We start from the raw sequence: 18,395 nt of genomic DNA, 5'->3' as shown, positions 1-18,395 counted from the left end.
TGCTGCGCCTCGCCTGTGACTCAGCCGAGGCTCAGCTTCTCCCAGGTCAGGGCTCTGGGCAGGGCAAGAGGGCTGGGGCAGGCCGCCAGGAGGTGGGGTCTCGCACATTGCCAAGGGTGCAGACGCAGGGGAAATCCCTGGGAATGGGCTCAGCAAACGCCAAACTGCAGGCCTGGTGCCGGGAGCCGAGCAGAGGCCGGCAGGCCCGAGTGAGGGGTGAAGGGGTGAGAAGGCGGGGTGGGGGAGTTAGCAGGCCCCGAGGGCTGTGGGCGGGGCCGACTGCAGGAGTGAGGGTGGCCCCACTCAGGGCCCACCAGGCGCCCGTGCTGGACCGAGCTCCTCACCTGCGGAACCGGACCCTGCTGTTCCCACCTGACAGACGCAGGTACAGCCACGGTGCAGGCCCAGAGAGGGCAAGCGCCTCGTCCAAGGTCGCAGGCTAGGAAGTGGCTGAGCTGGGTCCTGAACCCAGGTCACGTGGTGCAGTCAGCCAGCAGCCACCGAAGGGCTTTGGGAGCAAGATCAGATCTGCAGGTGACAAGGGTCTGTGGCTGCCGGTCTGGCCAGGGCCCCAAGTGGCCACCGGGAGAGCAGGGCACCTCACCACCCAGGGCAGCTCACTCCTCCAGCCCTCGCAAGTACAACAGCCCCTGGAGTGCTGCCCCCGCATGGGCGTGTTGCCCCTCAGAAGCCTCCATTCACAGTGGGGAAATCGAGGCACGGACAGAACGAACCGGGTGACTGAGAGCCGGCGTGTTTTTAGTTCGCAGATCCGGGCACCGGCTTCCCGCCCGCTGGCTCTCGCCGTAACCACCAGGAGGCTATGAAACCCGGAAAACAGCACCAGGAAGCGGTGCGGAGCAGCTGGGGCAGGACCCGCGGGCTCCTGTTGTCCTGTGATTGTTCTGGACACAAACCTGCGCCCAGATCCTGCCATAAGCCGGACAAACGCATCCCAACGCCCTCCACAGTGACCTCAAGTCTCAGGCAGGTTCCAGGCTGCCCCCCGAGACGCTGGGCGGCAGACCAACGGAAACAACTAACCAAAAACCAGCATCGGCCAGCAGCACCTCCTCACCAAAACTAGAGCTCAGGTTCGGAACAAGTGAAGTTTGCAGTCATCTGTCCGGCCCCGGAAAATCCCCCACCCACGGAGCCGCCGCCACTGGAGACCAGCACTCCTCATGCCAAGGAGCCCCATGCCGCAGATCTCCCAACTCAGCCCGTCCAGGGCCTGTCTGCTGAGCACGGCTCGGGGTCGGGGGAAGGGGCGGCTCGGTGGGGGCCACAGGACAGGAGCACGTGGGCAGAGGCAGCAGCAAGGGGGACCCTTGGGCTGAGCAGTCACGGCCTGCCCCCCACCCCGCCTCTCCAGGGTGAGTCTGCTCAGCCCTCCAACAGGGGCGCACCTGCCACCACCCCCTCGGGGTCCACAGAAACGGGACCTCCAAAGGACAGCTGTGGGCCCACAGCCGCGGCCACCACTCGGCGCCCGGCGCCCGCCGCCAGCAGGAAGGGAGGGTCGAGGGGAAGGAAAAGACAGCATTAGAAGCGTCTCCGCCCCCTGCCACCCTGCCCTGGGCCCCCGTGCTCGGGGCCTGAGCAGCCTCAGTTTCCCCATCTCCTGCGCGCTGGTTTGCCTGACACACGTGTGCATGCGCCACAGGAGGGAAGGAAGTCCCGGTCCACGGCGCCACATGGATGCTGAGAAAGCGCCGCTGGGCGGAGTGCGAGAAGCGGGCGCGGGGGGCACAGAGCGCAGGTGCAGCCGCGGGAGCTGGGCTCACAGGTGGGCTGGGCGATGCGGGGGCGGGGCGGGGCGGGGCGGGGCTGCCTGGGGGGTGCTGAGGACGGTGTGGGCGTGGCGTGGAGGGACGCTCCCAGAGCTCAAGGACTCACTTGAAAACGGTCCGGTTCCCGTGGTCTGGGTTTCACCTGGACATGAACTAAAGCAGACAGTGGTCACGTGAGACGCACCGTCCAGCCACCCCCCACCCGATAAGAGCCCTGCCCCCGACCCCGGCCTGGTGCCGTCAGCAACGTTTATGAAGCCCCTACTGTCCGCGCTGGGCACTGGAACTTGGGCCATGAGCGAGATAAAAACAACAAACTTCACCCTTGATGTGCGGTTAATGTAAGGTCCCCAAGGGTTCCCAGGTCCCCATGGCAGCTGGGACAAATCAGCAGGAATGGGGTGCTCAGGGCAGCTCGTGTGGAGGTCACGGTCAGAAACCGGGGTCCACAGGCCGTGCCCCCCACCAGGCTCAAGGGGAGGCCACCTCCCTCCCGGCGCCAGCCCGGGGCCGGGGGGCGTCTCCGATGCTCCCCTTAGTACCCGGGCAAAGGCCTCTGTGCAGTGAGCACCCCTGCCACAGCCCAGACCGCGTCCAGCACCCAAACGTCCATTACAGGGGCCCTGGCCGGGAGCCCCCCCACTGAGTGATGACAGCGGGGGGGGGGGCACCCCCTGCTGGCCCGAACCAGCCGAAGACAGCCCCAAGCGCCCCACCCCCCTCCCGAGGGAAGCAGCCGGGAGGCCCGAGGGCACCTGCAGGAACGGCGCTGTGACTGGGGAGGCCAGAACACAGGCCCGGCTCTGCCCCCAGAGGCGACACCGCCAGACCCAAAGGCACAACCGCGTCAATGGCGGAGCCCTGGACCCAGCAGCGGCGGCAGATGCCAGCAGGACATCAGCGCGTCCTCCTCTGGTGGCCGTTTGCATCTCAAAGGGGCCGCTGGGAGCTGGCAGCTGGCAGAGCGAACTGCTCACCAAGACTGGCTTCCAACTGCAGCACCACCTGGCTGGCCGGGATGCCAGGGGCGGGGCCGGGGCCCTGGGAAGCCACGCCACTGCGGAGGCAGCGACAGCAGGAGGGGGGCGCCAGCCAGCTGGTCACAGGGCCCCTGCCAGGGAAGACCACCCGGCACCTGCCCGCTCAGGCCAGACAGAGGCACGGGGCGGGGGCGGTCTGTGATGCCTCCAACAACCTGGTGGGCATTGTGACGCGGGAGGTGGCGGAGCCGGTCTCCGAGCCCACAGAGCACGACGCCCCGGCTCCGGGTCGCTGACCACCAGGCATCACTGTCTCAGCACAGGCCATCCCCCCACCCCCGGAGACAGAGAGCTCCCTCCCTCCTGGGGGACTGCTGCAGCCCCAGGCCCCAGCCTTCGGGAACGGCGACTCCAGACACCGCGTCCCACGACCTGGGCCTCCCGGGCCATTCCGCGGAATGATCTGCCCAGACCACAGGCGAAAGACCTCTGCGACAGAAGTCACAGCTAAGAACAGAGGCCACGAAATGGTGACAGCCAGCTGTGGCCGACCGGGACGCTTTCTGGCCCACATAATGTTTTTCTCAAAATTGGGGCATTTCTTATAAAATCCAGACTTACAGTTTCTCTTGGCCAACGACCGGCATACCTGCCATGCCAGTCACCCACAATCCCGCCTCCCTCTCGCCTGCCTCTGATTCACCCCCTCCCTCGCTCCCCGCGTCTGAGACACCCCCTCGCTCCCACGCTGGCCACCTCCCTCGGCTGTGGCAAAGAACCAAACCGGGCTGGGGGCCGGCGTGTGGCGCCGTGGGTTAAAGCCCTGGCCTGCAGTGCCGGCATCCCATATGGGCGCCAGTTCAAGTCCCAGCTGCTCCACTTCCCATCCAGCTCCCTATTAATGCACCTGGGAAAGCAGTAGAGGATGGCCCAGGTCCTTGGGCCCCTGCACCCGCGTGGGAGACCCAGAAGAAGCTCCTGGCTCCTGGCTTCGGATTGGCACAGCACCAACCATTGCGACCAATTGGGGAGTGAACCAGTGGATGGAAGACTTCTCTCTCTTGCTCTCCTTCCCAGTGTAACTCTGCCTTTCAAATAAATAAAATAATTTATCTTTAAAAAAAGGAAAGAAAACCAAACTGGGGAGCAAGGTCTCATTGGGGCTCAGCAGATGCTGGTAGGAACATGCCCAAGAACAAGGCCACACAGAAGGAGGCAGAGCTGAGACAGTCAGCTCCCCAGTGCACCAATTCAGCTCCGGATCCAGCCGTACCTGAACTCCTTCTGCCCCGCACCGTGCCTCTATCCACCCACATAAGCCTCCATCCACCCACTCCTCGTGTGACTCAACCCAAGGGAGTACGTCTCGGGCACACCTGCCCCTAACTAACCACCCTTGGGTCTAGCCTCAAACACCAATGTCCCAGGACACCCATCCCAAACCTCCTGGATGCTGCCCCAACCCTCACCCCCGACGGCCTGCTTGGGAACCAACACCTTCCTCTGGACACAGATCAAAAGCACAGACAACTAACGGCTTTCCACGGCTGTGACCCCAAGGGCCGAGCCCGTAACCATCAATGAACCACCCAGTACCAGAACAAAAGGCAGAAGCAGAGCCCAAGCCTGGGATCCAGAGAGGCCCCCGTGGGCCGGGCCGGCCTCCCCCACGTTGAGAGAGCACAGCTGCGGGGCCTTTGCACCTGCTACCCCAGATCTGGAACGCCTTCCTCTTCCTGTCTCAGAGCTGGCTGCCTCTCACCGTCCCACTGCCAGCTCCTCAGATTCCACGCTCAATGCCCCCACCGACGACGAGCCCCCCAAACCCAGCGTGCCCCCCACCGCCCCTCCAACCTCACCACCTGTGCCAGTCCGCAGGCAGGGACCGCCCCGGCTAGCAGGAGTGGGTTTCTGCTTTTGTCTGCACGCACGGCCAGGCCCTGTGTTTGCTGTGCGCTCCCCAGCAGGCCGCCGGCTCTCCAGGCTGCATGGAGGCAGGAAGTGGCTCTCCCATGCAGCCAGCCCCGGGCAGCTGCTGCATGCCTGGGCCCTACGTGGCACACGGAGCCCGGCCCACAGCTGGCATGGCCTGCCAAGAGATCCCGGCTGGCTGCGGCAGGGCCTGGCACGGCCAGGGGGCCTGGGGAGGGCCGCCTGTGTCGTCCCCATTGTCCGCGGCAGGTGCTGTCGGCGCGGGCTCCTGGGTTCAAAGCCCAGGCCCACCAGCGGCCAGCTGCACAGCCTTAAACAGCTCTCAACCCGTGTGCCCTCGGCTCCCTGACCATAGCACAGGCCTGGAGGAGGAGCGCCTGCGTCCCAGGGCCGCTGGAAGCAGCAGGGGTGGGGTCACGGGAAGACCCTGCAGGCCACACAGGCTTCTCTGCACCACGGTGGACTCCCTCTCCCCGGACAGCCTCCAGTCCCTCCGAGTGTGGCTGACCTGACCTCGCAGAAACAGCTGCTCAAGGGCCGTCAGAAACGAGGGCGCACAGGGCCGGCGCCGTGGTGCAGCGGGCAAGGCTACCACCTGCGGCACTGGCACCCGTTGTGAGCACCGGTTCGAGTCCCAGCTGCCCCACTTCCAATCCAGCTCCCTGCTGATGCACTGGGAAAGCAGTGGAGGTCGGCCCAAGTGCTTGGGCCCCGGCACCCATGTGGGAGACGCGGATGAAGCTCCTGGCTTCAGCCTGGCCCAGCCCCGACCATCCCGGCCACTTGGGGGGTGAACCAGCAGGCGGAAGATCTCTCTCTGTCACTCTGCCTCTCAAATAACTCAGTCTTAAAAATAAATAAGTGTAGGAACTTAAAAAAAAAAAAAAAAAAAGAAGAAGAAGAAGAAGAAGAAGAAAGAAACAGAACTCACATTAGCGATGACAACAGCTCCCACAGCACTGAGGCCGCTCGGCGCGGGGAGGCTCGCAGTAAGCTCAGTACCTGCCGGGACCCGGCCTGCGTGACACACTCGACATGCATTATTCAACCCTCCAGGGCAGGTTTGCTATAACTACACGTGCTTACACCACCTCTTCCAGGCAGTCCCCCAGGATTGCTCCACTCCCCAGGACAACCAGGGACATGCCACCCTTCAGGTGGGCCTGTCCTCAACTCCCCTCACTCCTGCAGGCTGCAGTGAGGGACAGGGAGAGCACCCCACCCCCTATACCTCAGGCCCTACCAGGACCCCCGAGACAGGCCCCATGGGGTGCTGGGTACATGAGCGCACCCCAGAAAGGGAAGGGTGTCCTTGTCTGCATCCGAGGGCAGTCCCCACTGTCCCTGCACAGGCTGGGCTCTGGGGACCCGAGGGGCACCCAGGAGGAACGGGGGGACTCTGGCTGGGAGTCGGGAGTTTGCAGGGACAGACGTGGGGGCAATGCTGCCCCTCGGCCCCCTCCTGCGTCCCCCCTCCCAGCTCCTACTGCACGTGGGCACAGCTGCTCCCCACCTGAGACAGACAGCTGGGCTGGTCACCGGGCCTGGCAGGGGCACGGCAAGGCCAGCCCAGGGCACACGTGGCCCCTGGACTTGCCCGTCAGGAGAGGCGGCCCCCCGACACCAGGGCCACAGTGGCCTCGGTTCCCAACCAGGCGCCGACAGCCAGATAGAGCCCAGGTCCATCACCCCCGGGCCTCCGGGTTCCCATCTGGAAAATGGGCCCAGCTGTCATCATCAGAGCCGCGTGGGACACAGCTGCCTGAAGAGGAAGCAAAGCAGCGCCACCAAGAGGGGGAGCCGCGGAGGAGAGCCCGCGTCCCAGCCGACGGCGCGGCCCAGTCCCCAGGGAGAGGGGAGCCGTGGAGGAGAGCCTATGTCCCAGCCGACGGCGTGGCCCGGTCCCCAGGGAGAGAGGGGAGCCGTGGAGGAGAGCCCACGTCCCAGCCGACCGCACAGCCCGGTCCCCAGGGAGAGAGGGAGCCATGGAGGAGAGCCCGTGTCCCAGCCGACGGCGCGGCCCGGTCCCCAGGGAGAGGGGAGCCGCGGAGGAGAGCCTATGTCCCAGCCGACGGCGCGGCCCGGTCCCCAGGGAGAGGGGAGCCGTGGAGGAGAGCCTATGTCCCAGCCGACGGCGCGGCCCGGTCCCCAGGGAGAGGGGAGCCGCGGAGGAGAGCCCGTGTCCCAGCCGATGGCGCGGCCCGGTCCCCAGGGAGAGGGGAGCCGCGGAGGAGAGCCTATGTCCCAGCCGACGGCGCGGCCCGGTCCCCAGGGAGAGAGGGGAGCCGTGGAGGAGAGCCCACGTCCCAGCCGACCGCACAGCCCGGTCCCCAGGGAGAGAGGGAGCCATGGAGGAGAGCCCGTGTCCCAGCCGACGGCGCGGCCCGGTCCCCAGGGAGAGGGGAGCCGTGGAGGAGAGCCTATGTCCCAGCCGACGGCGCGGCCCGGTCCCCAGAGAGAGGGGAGCCGCGGAGGAGAGCCCGTGTCCCAGCCGATGGCGCGGCCCGGTCCCCAGGGAGAGGGGAGCCGCGGAGGAGAGCCTATGTCCCAGCCGACGGCGCGGCCCGGTCCCCAGGGAGAGAGGGGAGCCGTGGAGGAGAGCCCACGTCCCAGCCGACCGCACAGCCCGGTCCCCAGGGAGAGAGGGAGCCATGGAGGAGAGCCCGTGTCCCAGCCGACGGCGCGGCCCGGTCCCCAGGGAGAGGGGAGCCGTGGAGGAGAGCCTATGTCCCAGCCGACGGCGCGGCCCGGTCCCCAGGTAGCACGCAGCCACACTGCCCGGTTCCCGGCGGCTTCTGGGGGTTTATGTCCATCAAGGCAGCAGCCAGACCCTGGGGCACTGTGACTCTCACAGCGGGGGCCATCCTGAGCCAGCCCCCGAGCCAAGGAGCCCACCACACACACACACACACACACACACACACTCTACGATACACACAGCACCCAGCACACACATGCACACACAGATACACACAGCACCTGGTATACACACAAGTGCACACACACACACGATACACATACACATGCACACACACACAGGATACACAGAGCACCTGGTACGCATGCATGCACACACACACACACACACACACAAACACGATACATACAGCACCCAGCACCCACACACACACACAAACACACACACGATACATACAGCACCCAGCACCCACACACACTCTACACACGGTGCCCCGCCCACACAGCAAGCTGGAGGCTGAGGCTAGGGAGACGCCGGCCCCGGCTGCCCACCAGCTCCACAGGACGCAAAACTCACACGCAGAGGGCGACTCTGGGCAAACCCTGCTCTTCCCGCGGCTGCCACTGGCGTTGTCGCCCGAATTCCAAGCGGGAGGGGCGGGCTTTGTCACAGCAGCCAAGTCACGTTTGGGACATCCACGTCCCCCAGCGCCTCCTGTGATCCAGCCCCCTGCGAACGTTCGTTCTGGGAGGCAGCAGGTGCCGGCCCCAGTACCCACGTGGGAGACCCGGATGGAGCTCCTGGCTCCTGGCTCGGGCCCGGCCCAGCCCTGGCTGTCGCAGGCACTCGGGGGAGAGAACCAGCAGAACAAGATTCATCTGTTTCTGTCTCTCTGCCGCCCAAATAAAATGAAAATAAACAAACAAAAATTGAAAAGCCAAAAGCCAAGGAGGTTTATAAACCCCACTGCGGTATCCAAGCCAAGTCTGTCTGGATCCCTGGGTGCGGCGCCCAGCCCCGCGGGGACCCCACCCCGGCCCCGCCAGAGGCGCCTCCTGCTGCCAGCAGGCCAGGGACTGCTACGCGCACAGGAGACACGTGGCGGAGCGGAGACTGCAAACAAGGGCAATGATCGGGCAGGCATCCATCCCTAATGAGGAATCTGATGTAATTAGGCACCCCGCTAACTTCATTACTTATTTATTTACGGGATTGCTTATTTAATTTAGGGGCCTCCTTCCCCGAAAAGCCATCTTAGCCGACACCCCTGGGGCAAGGCAGGAGGGGGGCCCCTTCTGTCCCCACCCCCACTCCTGGGCTGCCCGAGGGCCTGCTCCTGCCGCGCCCCAAACAGCCCAAACAGCTCCCCAGCAGCTCCCCTGCTGAGCCTGGACAGCGAGGGTGGAGCAAGGGGGACCCCTGACAGGGTCCCGGAGTCCCTCAGCAGTGCCCGAGCCAGGGACAGGGCTGGCGGGAGGCAGAGGATCTCCACGAGGGGTGGGGGATGCACTGCCCAGCCACCAATGCGGGCAGACCCCCTGGGCCAGCCACACAGCCACACAGCCCTCAGAGCCAGGAGCTCCTGGCCCCACAGAGGAGAGAGCACGCAACTCACAGGGCGGTTTCAGTTCTCGTCCACAGCCTCGGTTTGCTCATCTGTCAAATGGGCACGTGAGGGCCACCACCCACAGCTGCCCTGGAAATCCTCGCTTCTCCCCCCACCGTGGAGGCCGTGGCCGCGGCCAGAAAAGGCGGCAGGAGCAGGCAGAGCTGGCACCGCAGGCAGCCGCGTGGTGAGCTCCCCAGCCAGCAGATGCCAACCTGAACAGACACCAAACGCATGGACGGCGCGGCAAACGGCGCAACACCCACGACGCAAACGCCGGCCGAGCGGGGGCACCTGTGCGCTCCCGCGGCGCCGGAGGAAACTTACATCCCACGGTAACCACGTGTCCAGGAGCAGAGCAGCCCCTCAGCCGGCTCGCACAGCCATGTCCTGAGCAGCCCTGTCCACGCAGCCAGAAACCACGAGGCTCCCACACGGGCACGACTCCTGACAAGCAGCGGGGACTCGCGGGAACACCACACGGCACACAGGCGCGTGCACACTGGGACGCAGTATTCTTACGGGCTTCTAGAAGACTCTAGAACAGATCGCTGTGTACTCCTGGTGGGGAGGGGCGGGGCCTGGAGGAAACCCCGCATGTCCATGCTGCTCGGTGTCATGGAAAAGGTCATCCTGGTCAAAGCTCACGGAGCTGGCAGCCAGGGCCACCTGAGCCATTGCCTGCAGTGCCCACATCCCACACGGGCGCAGGTTCGAGTCCCAGCTGCTCCACTTCCAATCCAGCTCCCTGCTAGTGCACCTGGGAAAGCAGCGGAAGACGGCTTTGCCCATGTGGGAGACCCGGATGGAGCTCCTGGCTTCGGCCCAGCCCTGGCCACTGGGGAGTGAACCAGCAGATGGAAGATCTAACTCTGAGTTTCAAATAAATAAATAAATCTTAAAAAGCTGGCATCCCGTATGAACGCCAGTTCGAGTCCTGGCTGCTCCTCTTCTGATCCAGCTCTCTGCTATGGCCTGGGAAAGCAGTAGAAGATGGCCCAAGTCCTTGGGTCCCTGCACCCATGTGGGAGACCCAGAAGAAGCTCCTGGCTCCTGGCTTCAGACCAGTACAGCTCCGGCCAATCAGGGAGTGAACCAGCAGATGGAAGACCTCTCTCTCTCTCTCTCTCTCTCTCTCCGCCTCTCCGTGTAACTCTGACTCTCAAATAAATAATCTTTTTCACTCTGCTGTGGCCCGGGAGTACAGTGGAGGATGGCCCAAGTGCTTGGGCCCTGCACCCCATGGGAGACCAGGAAAAGCACCTGGCTCCTGGCTCCTGTCATCGGATCAGCGCGGTGCGCCGGCCGCAGTGCGCCGGCCGCGGCGGCCATTGGAGGGTGAACCAACGGCAAAGGAAGACCTTTCTCTCTGTCTCTCTCTCTCTCACTGTCCACTCTGCCTGTCAAAAAAAAAAAAAAAAAACTCATGGAACAGATGCTTAAAACAAGTGCACCTCCTACCTCGCAAGAAGGCGGCTGATTTTTACGTGAACCAGAGAAATACACACGCTACCTCCTCGGCACCGCCAGCTCCGATTCCCCACTTGTCAGCCGCTGGCCCTGCCGCTGCCCGGAGCTTCCCCCAAGGGCCCTGACCTCGAGCTCAGGCCAAGGCAGGTCTGGGTCAAACCTCGCCCCCAGCAAGGTCACGACCCCAGGCTGAGCCACGCTACCTGCAGCCCCGACTCCAGCGGGGCCTCACCGCTATTGCTAGGCCCGGCACACACGGGACGGACCAGGATCCTCGGAATCCTGATGAAGACACGCCCACCCCCGCCCAGTGGGGCTCCTGGCTCAAGCCCCACGCACCCACGGCAGCCTCCGGCTGGGGGCATTTAACTGATGCCTGCTGTCCAGGAGAGGGCCTGATGCCGGGTTCCTCCCAGGAGACACAGACAAAAGGCAGGGGCCTGTAGGGAGGAGCTGGCTGGGGGCTGCACGGTGACCTGAGCGGAGACTCAGGTGGAGACCCCTGGTGTCCCCCGGCCACTCCCCCCAGAGCCCGCCCACTTCCGCAGCAGAGAGACAGTGATGACAGAAAGCCAAGGCGGCCCCGGAGCCCGTGGCCATGCAGAGTGCTGTGAGTGATGGGGAGGGCGGGCGACAGTGGGGGGGGGGGGTCCCCAGGCCGATGAGCCAGGCGGCCACGGGCAGACCCCAGCTCCCCGCCAGCCTCCTCCTCCCTCCCCCCTGCCAGCCGCCACAGGCACCATTAATTGCTGTCATTTGAGGGTGGCCTGTGGGGAGGAAGGGAGGAGGCAAGGGGAGGGGGAGCGGAGGAAGGGGGGGGCACCGGCCAGGGCCGAGCATCCTGGGCCTGGAAGGAACGGGAGAACCCCCCGGGGGGAGGGAGGTCCATACTCTCTGCCCACCCCAGGAAGCCCCAGGCACCCACAGGCCCGCGGTGTGACACTGCACCCTGCCCCCGGGGTCACTTGACTGCTGCAGGTGGCCCTGACCCTCCTCCCCAGCCGCCCCCACCTCCCATCTGTCACCCTGATTTACAAGGGCCCCATTCCCCAGCTGAAGAAAGCTCCAAGGGTCAAGTCCAGGGCGAACTCTGCCAGGCAGCCCCCACTGCCAGTGGGAATCCACACCTGGCCCAGGGCCCACCCAGCCACCCCCTTGGGGGACCTCCAAGCACTGCCCTGCCCCCGCCACGTGCCCCAGGGACGTCCCGTTTTGGGGGGTGGTGTGCATGTGGGTAGCAAGGCAGAGCTGAGCCCACACCCGTCCTGCCGGCATCACAGGTTCCCCAGCAGGGGGGTGGGGGGACAGCAAGGACCCGTCAGCCAGGAGCTCCGCCCTGCCGCCGCGACCCCGCCACCCCCAGACGGGCGCAGGGCCCACCCCACGGCTGCTGCCTCCCTCTGCCGCCTGGCCGTGATGGATCGGCCCAGGGAGGAAGCTAAGTGCTCGCAGACAAAAAGCCCTTTTATCGTCCTCGGGAGGTCACCAGGCTGACAAGCAGATAACTCAGCCGTCCCCATCAGACCCAGAGGGGGTCACAGAGGAGCAGGGAGGGGGAGGCGGGGGGAGGGGGAGGGTCTGCCAGCTGAGCCTACCGCCTCCCCTCGCCTCCCCTCGGCTGGCCAGGTGGCTCACCTGGGGGACCACACCACCCCCACTCAGGGTGGTAGGGCGGCAGCAGGGCCAGGCTCAGAGAAGCAAATGACCTCAGGACAAAGAGAAGAGGCCCCCCACGGAAACCCCAGTGAGAACAGAATCCTACCCAGGGCCTGGTCACCCCTCAACCCCCCGATTCCCACAAGCCCCCTCCTCAGTCTTCAAACAGCACCTTCTCGGGGAAGTCTCTGCCTGTGGGGGATGGGCGCTCTGCCCGCCGCACCCACCACGGGGCCTGGTGTGCAGTGGACTCCTGGGAGAGTCCCCCTGCAGAACGGCCAGGCGCCCATCTCACAGACGACGAGACTGAGGCACAGGCAGAGGCGCCTCGGGAGAGCTCCCCAGAGAGTCAGGCCAGGTGGTGTCGGGGTCAAGGACCGGAACTCGCCACCATGCCCCTCGGGGCTGTGACCTCAGCGAGCCCTTCTGCAGAATGGGGTCGCACAAACTGACCCCCCCCACCCCACCGTCACACCCAGGACACAGCCAGTCCCCGCCTGCAGAACACACGGTGCTGGGTCCCCCCCCAGATGCCGGGGTCAAAGGTCAGGGGCTCTGCTGGCTACTCCCGGGACCCTCTGGGAGGCCTGGCTGACACCCACAGAAGTCACTGGAAGTGCAGGCGCCCGGGGCTCCCACTCGTGGGGGACAAACCACGCCACACTGGCCACACGGAGCTGGAAGGGGCCTGGCTCTTGCCCCCACACCCAGGGTGCCCCCCTCCCCGTCCCCAGCAGCCCAACTCCTCACACCAGGCCCAGGTCAGCCCCACAACTCTGGGGACAGACACAGGGACAGGGGCCATGGGTTCAGGTCCCCCTCAGCTGGTTAAAAAAATGCAAAAACACGGAAATGTGGGCCGACACCCACACGGCGCCTGCTGTGTACCTGGGCCTGGCTCAACTCACCCTCACGTGAGCCCACGGCGGATGTGACCATGGCCCCTGCTCACAGCTGAGAAGTGGCTGAGGGTGCTACACTCAGGCCCAGGACGCTGCCCCTCCCCGAGCGAGAACACACATCAGAGCCCCACGGACCAGCCCGGCTGACGCTGGCTCCCTTTCCCCAACACCCACACCCTGCTCTCTGGGGAGACCCCCAGCCACTAAACACACGAGGCACGAAAGCGAGGCATTGCACAGACCCGCCAGGCCCACCAGCCTCAGTCTGCCCAGCTGTAAAATGGGCGTGCTAGGCAGAACAGGCCAGCTTCCCACGTAGGTGCCAAACAGGGTTCTTAGCGTCTAGCTGAGACACACAGCTCAAGGCACCAACCTGTGCCTTGGTTTTCACATCTGTAGAATGGGCCCACTGAGGGATGCAGTTCACAGGATCAAGGATGCAGGGAAAACAGTGGCTGGGGAGGCCCCACCCACCACCAGGCGTCCTGTGCCAGGTGCCCTGTTCCAGGGCAGGAACCAGGGTGCTGTACACCAGGAAGTGTGCACAGCGGGCAGGGAGAGGAGTCCAGCCTGAGGGCATCCCCCAGCACCCACCACCCAAACTGCACAGCAGCAATCTGGACCCCAGAACCGAGAGAGAAGCCCACCCACCACGCCGACATCTGCAGCCCAGAGACGCCCCCCAAACTCCCCGCTGCCCCCTGCCCCGGGCGGCTCTGAAAAGCCAGAGTCCCCCTCCCCCACCCGCAGGCACTGCTGAGTCACTTCCCACCAGAAATCCCCCCAGCACCGACCCGCACCTACCGGAAGCTGCCGGCAGCACGGCCGTGTCCCTGTGGACGCAGGAGGCCTGCAGGAGACAACACACAGGGTCGCGTTACTACGTGGGCAGCGGCCGTGTGCGGGCAGCATCCACGTGCAGGCTCTGTGTTACTACGCGGGCAGTGGCCGTGTGCGGGCTCTGTGCGCAGGTGCAGACGATGCTGGCTGTGGGCCCCGGGCCCCACGCACTGAACACGCCAGGCCAAGTCTGCTGGGCAAGCCTGAGGGGCACGTACTGCTACCCTCGCTCCCGAAAGACTGGTTTATTTACTTGAAAGACAGAGTGACAGACAGAGAGAGGTCTTCCATCCGCTGGCTCACTCCCCGACGGCTGCAACGGCCGGGGTGAGGGCCAGGGACCCCTCCGATTCCCAGCAGGAGTCCGCCTGGGGCACAGGATTTGGGCCATCCTCTGCCTCCCAGGGCGCATCAGCAGGGAGGGAAGCAGAGGAGCCGGGACTCAAAGCAGCACTCCGGCCCAGGGTGCAGGTGTCACAGCCTAGCCCGCAGGACACAGACCCAGCCCCGTGACCCATTAGACAGACAGGGAGACTGAGGCGCAGAGAATCCAACTGTCACGCCAAGGGCCCGTGGCTAGGAAATGACGGAGCCAGGATTCCCGCCGCAGGCTGCAGGGTGGTCACGGGGACCCACGGCCACTGGGAAACCCACCCCCTAACTGCCTAGAGGACCCCAAGCAAGCCAGTGAAGGATGGGTGGGGGGATCTCCCGTCCTCATTCCAACATGTGTGAGTCGCCATACTCAGCTGAAACCAGCACAGCGACAAAGGTCAGAGCTGACTGACATGAAGGGGGTGGCGGACGCGTCACTGCGGCGGTGAGAGGACTCTCGGCCCGCTGTCCACAGTGTCAGAACGCGGGTTCGAGTCCCAGCTGCTCCACTTCCGATCCAGCCCTCTGCTATGGCCTGGGAAAGCAGTAGGGGATGGCCCAGGTCCTTGGGTCCCTGCACCCGTGTGGGAGACCCGGAAGAAGCTCCTGGCTTCAGCCTGGCCCAGCTCCAGCCATTGTGGCCATCGGAGGGGTGAACCAGTGGATAGAAGACCTCTCTGTGTCTCTCATTTTGCCTGTCAAATAAATAAATAAATTGTTTAAAAAAAATGACGGACAACATCAAGTGCTGACGGGAAAGAGGAGCAACTGGAGCCGCCACTATTGCCGGGCAGACGCCAAATGGTGAACCCGGCTGGGAAACAGGCGGTGACTTTTTTTTTTCCTTAAAATTTTATTTATTTGAAAGATTTACAGAGAGAGAGAGAGAAAGAGATCAATCTCCCATCCGCTGGTTCACTCCCCACGTGGCTCCAATGGCCTGGGCCAAGCTGACGCCAGACGCTTCTTCCGGGTCTCCCACATTGGGGGCGGGGCCCAGGCACTAGGGCCACCTTCTGTTGCTTTCCAGGGGGCTGGATCAGAAGTGGAGCTGGGACATGAACCGGTGTGCCGGCTGCGCCCACAGCGCTGGCCCCTGCTGGGTGACTTCTTCCCCGGGGACCCGGCCACTCCGCTCCAGGGCAAGCGCGTCCACACAGAGACCTGGGCAGGACGCTCACCAAAGCTTTATTCCCAACCTCAGAAAAGCCGGACGCGACTGTCCGAGAACAGGTGCACGGACCAACAAAGCACGGGGCCCACACGGCAGGACAGTGAACGCAGGACCCGGGGGCGGAGTCCGATGCTCCACTCAAGGTGACAGAATGACCACGGGGACGGCAGACAGCCTGCTGTGTCCAGAGGCCCCCCGAGGCTAACAATAGCAGGATGACTCCCCCAGGTCAGGGTGTGCAGGTCGGGGAGGCCGCGACAGGCCCCACTCCCACCCGCTGTGACTGCCTGCCGCGCCGCGCGCCGCACCCTGTGTTCGCGTGTTCTTCATCCGCTGAATTTCTGCATGAAACGACAAGTAAACACCAACAGTGGAGGGAGCAGCCTGAGCCAGCGCCAGACTCCCAGCTCTGCCACGGGCAAGGTCACGGCCTCTCTGAGCTCAGTCTCCCCAGCGGAAAACGGGCATTGCTCACCGAGGTCTCTGTCTCGAGTAGACCCCGCAGGAGCTCCTCTCCACCCCAGCCAGAGCCCAGGGGTCAGAGGCCAGGGAGCTGGGGCTGCCCTCACAAGCGCCCCCCACCTCGGCCTCACCGTGCCAACCAGGACACGTCGCTGCACCCCACTGAGCTGCTCCCTCGGGAGTGGCACGGCGCTAGCCTCCAGGAATGCACACAGCCGGTGCTCAACTGCTGCCGGTCATCACCACTGCCACGCCTGAGCGCCCCCACCCCTGCGCCCGGTGCCACATGCCGCCCCAAAGCTCCGTCGCGGCCCAGGAGGCTCGCGGGAACAAGCCAGATGCCACTTTCCCGCCCTCTTCCTTTGTTCAGCTTTTTCTTCACTCCAGTGCCCCCAGGCTTGGCACTCGGTCCTGCCATCTGCGGCAGCTCCAGAGACAGGCCCCTGCGGGCAGCTGGAGACACGGAGGCTCTGGGCACGGCTCCCGGAAGCCTCGGCGGCCAGCCACCTGCACCCTGCCCTGGCGCGGGCTCAGGCAGAGCCAGGCCCACAGCACCGGCCCCCAGTGAGCATCGGGAAGCCCCCAGCCCTGACCTAGGAAGAGCCGTGGGCGATCAGACCCCACCCCGCCCAGCGCCAGCAAGGCCACGAGCTGCAGGGGCACAACACCGGGCACCTCCCAGCAGCCCTGAGGATTCCCGTTTCGGGGACTCGGTAGGAACATCCCAGAACAGGCTAGAAGGGGAAGGGGAGCCAGCAGGCGACGGCTGTGAGATGCGAGAGAACCCAGGGCCCTCCTGGAGGAGGGGTCAGGGACACCCGGGACCGGGCACGCGGGCCCTGCTGCTGGGGTTTTAGTGAGACCCTTCTCAGGGTCAGCCAGGCCGAGGAGGGCCTGGGCCACTGAATTTGGAGTGGAGACAGGAAGCCGGCCAGGGGAGGCCCAGCCCCAGTCCTGGCAGGAAGGCTGTGGATGGTGGCAGATGGAGGACAGGGTGGGGGTGGGGAGAGCTGCAGGGGAGGAGGGGAGCAGCCTTCAGTGCCTGCATGCTGCCTGTACGTGCGACCCTGATGAGTCCCCGTCACCACCCGGCGGGGCCACCCCTGCTTCCTGGACCGGAGAGCGGAAGCCGCGACCTGAGCTCACACAGCTCGGAAGTGAAGGAGCCGGGATTCGAACCAGAGCCAACAGCTCCCTCTTCCCTCCCCAGGGTGAGCAGGACCGGCGGCAGGGGGTGTAGCCGCACCAGAAGCCATCCCGGGGACTTGGGGCACTAGCACTAGGCAGGGGCACCCTTCCACACCTAGGGAGCAGGGGCCTCCGCCTGGCCACGGTCAGCCAGCCCCGTCCCAGTGGAAGCCGGAGCAGACGCAGACCGACTTCCGAGCCTTGCCACTGAGAAGCCACTGGGATCGCAGGCGACCGCCCCTCAGCCTCTCCCAGGAGCCCCAGCCAGGCAGCCACAGGAGGTCCCGGGTCGAGTCCACCCCCCGCCCAGAGCACCATGGCAGCCACTACAGGAGGGCAGGGGACCTCCCCATGCCAGTGGGGCAGGTCAAGGCAGGGGCCACAGCCTGGACATCAGCAGACAGGACCCGGGCTAGGTCCTAGGCTAGAATGGGGGAAGGGTCACAGGGCCCATCCCAGGGTGGGGGAGCAGCCGCCAGCCCCCACCCAGCCTGATTGTCTGGCCACCTTGATCTGGGGCGCAATGCAGGGAGAAGCCCACCGCCCACCAGGCCCAAAGGTGTGGACAAGGAGCAGGGCGAGGACCACCCTATCCGGCTGACTGGGAGCAGCAGCGTGCCCCTCCCCCACCCTCAGGCCGCACCAGGCAGTGTGCCATCTTCACAGCCTGCAAGGCGGCACCGTCCAATCCCCGTGTCATAGATGCAGAACCTGAGGCCCCAAGAGGTGCAGCCCCCTGCCCACGGTCACACAGCCTGTGAGCGGCGGGGAGGCTGCGCTAGGCCCCCTCCGCCCCCCCAGCACCCGCAAGGCCCACCACCTCCTCACTCTGGGTGCAGGGAAGAGCCAGGAGGAAGGGGGAGGCAGCCCTGGCTCCCAGCCAGGCCAGGGAGCGCAGGCCAGGCCTGGGGGCCCACAGCAGCGGGGGACAGAGGCCATCTGCCCGTCCAGCTGGCTGTCCAGCCCTGGTCGTGGGCTTTGCTGCCCGGCACAAAGGTACTCGCTCCGTGCAACCACCTACGCCCCTTGTACAGGTGGGGCAATGAGGCCAGAACCCCCCGGAGGTCCCAGAGCTGAGGGTCACACCCAACACCCACTCTCCGGCTGCCCCAGGGACTCCGGCGGTGGATTCCGCATCAGCCCCGCCTGGATCTGCAGTCAGGAGGCAGAGCCTTCCCGCTGGCCGCAGGCTCCTGGGGCCTCACCATCAGAGGCTGCAGGGGCCGGGGGGGCTGCTGGGAGGGCAGAGCCACCATCGATCCAGAAGCAATTCATTGCATGGGTCAAAAGATGGTGAAAGAGATTTGTCACCAGGGGCC

General features: G+C 65.2%; 1 protein-coding gene across 4 annotated transcripts in view; it reads right to left on the bottom strand.

Annotated features, from left to right (window-relative positions):
- The window catches only part of NCOR2 (nuclear receptor corepressor 2), a 161,648-nt gene that overhangs the window by 125,653 nt on the left and 17,600 nt on the right, over positions 1–18,395 (bottom strand). The window contains exon 2 of one of the 4 annotated variants that reach the window (XM_070066059.1): positions 13,842–13,887. The exons of the other annotated variants lie outside the window; for them this stretch is intronic. The gene's annotated coding sequence lies outside the window, so the exon portion shown is untranslated. The remainder of the gene's footprint in view (positions 1–13,841; positions 13,888–18,395) is intronic. 4 annotated transcript variants of the gene reach the window in all.

This window comes from Oryctolagus cuniculus, chromosome 21, assembly GCF_964237555.1.
Source record: "Oryctolagus cuniculus chromosome 21, mOryCun1.1, whole genome shotgun sequence".
Classification (NCBI taxonomy): Eukaryota; Metazoa; Chordata; class Mammalia; order Lagomorpha; family Leporidae; genus Oryctolagus; species Oryctolagus cuniculus.
This window is presented reverse-complemented; position numbering and strand designations above follow the sequence as displayed.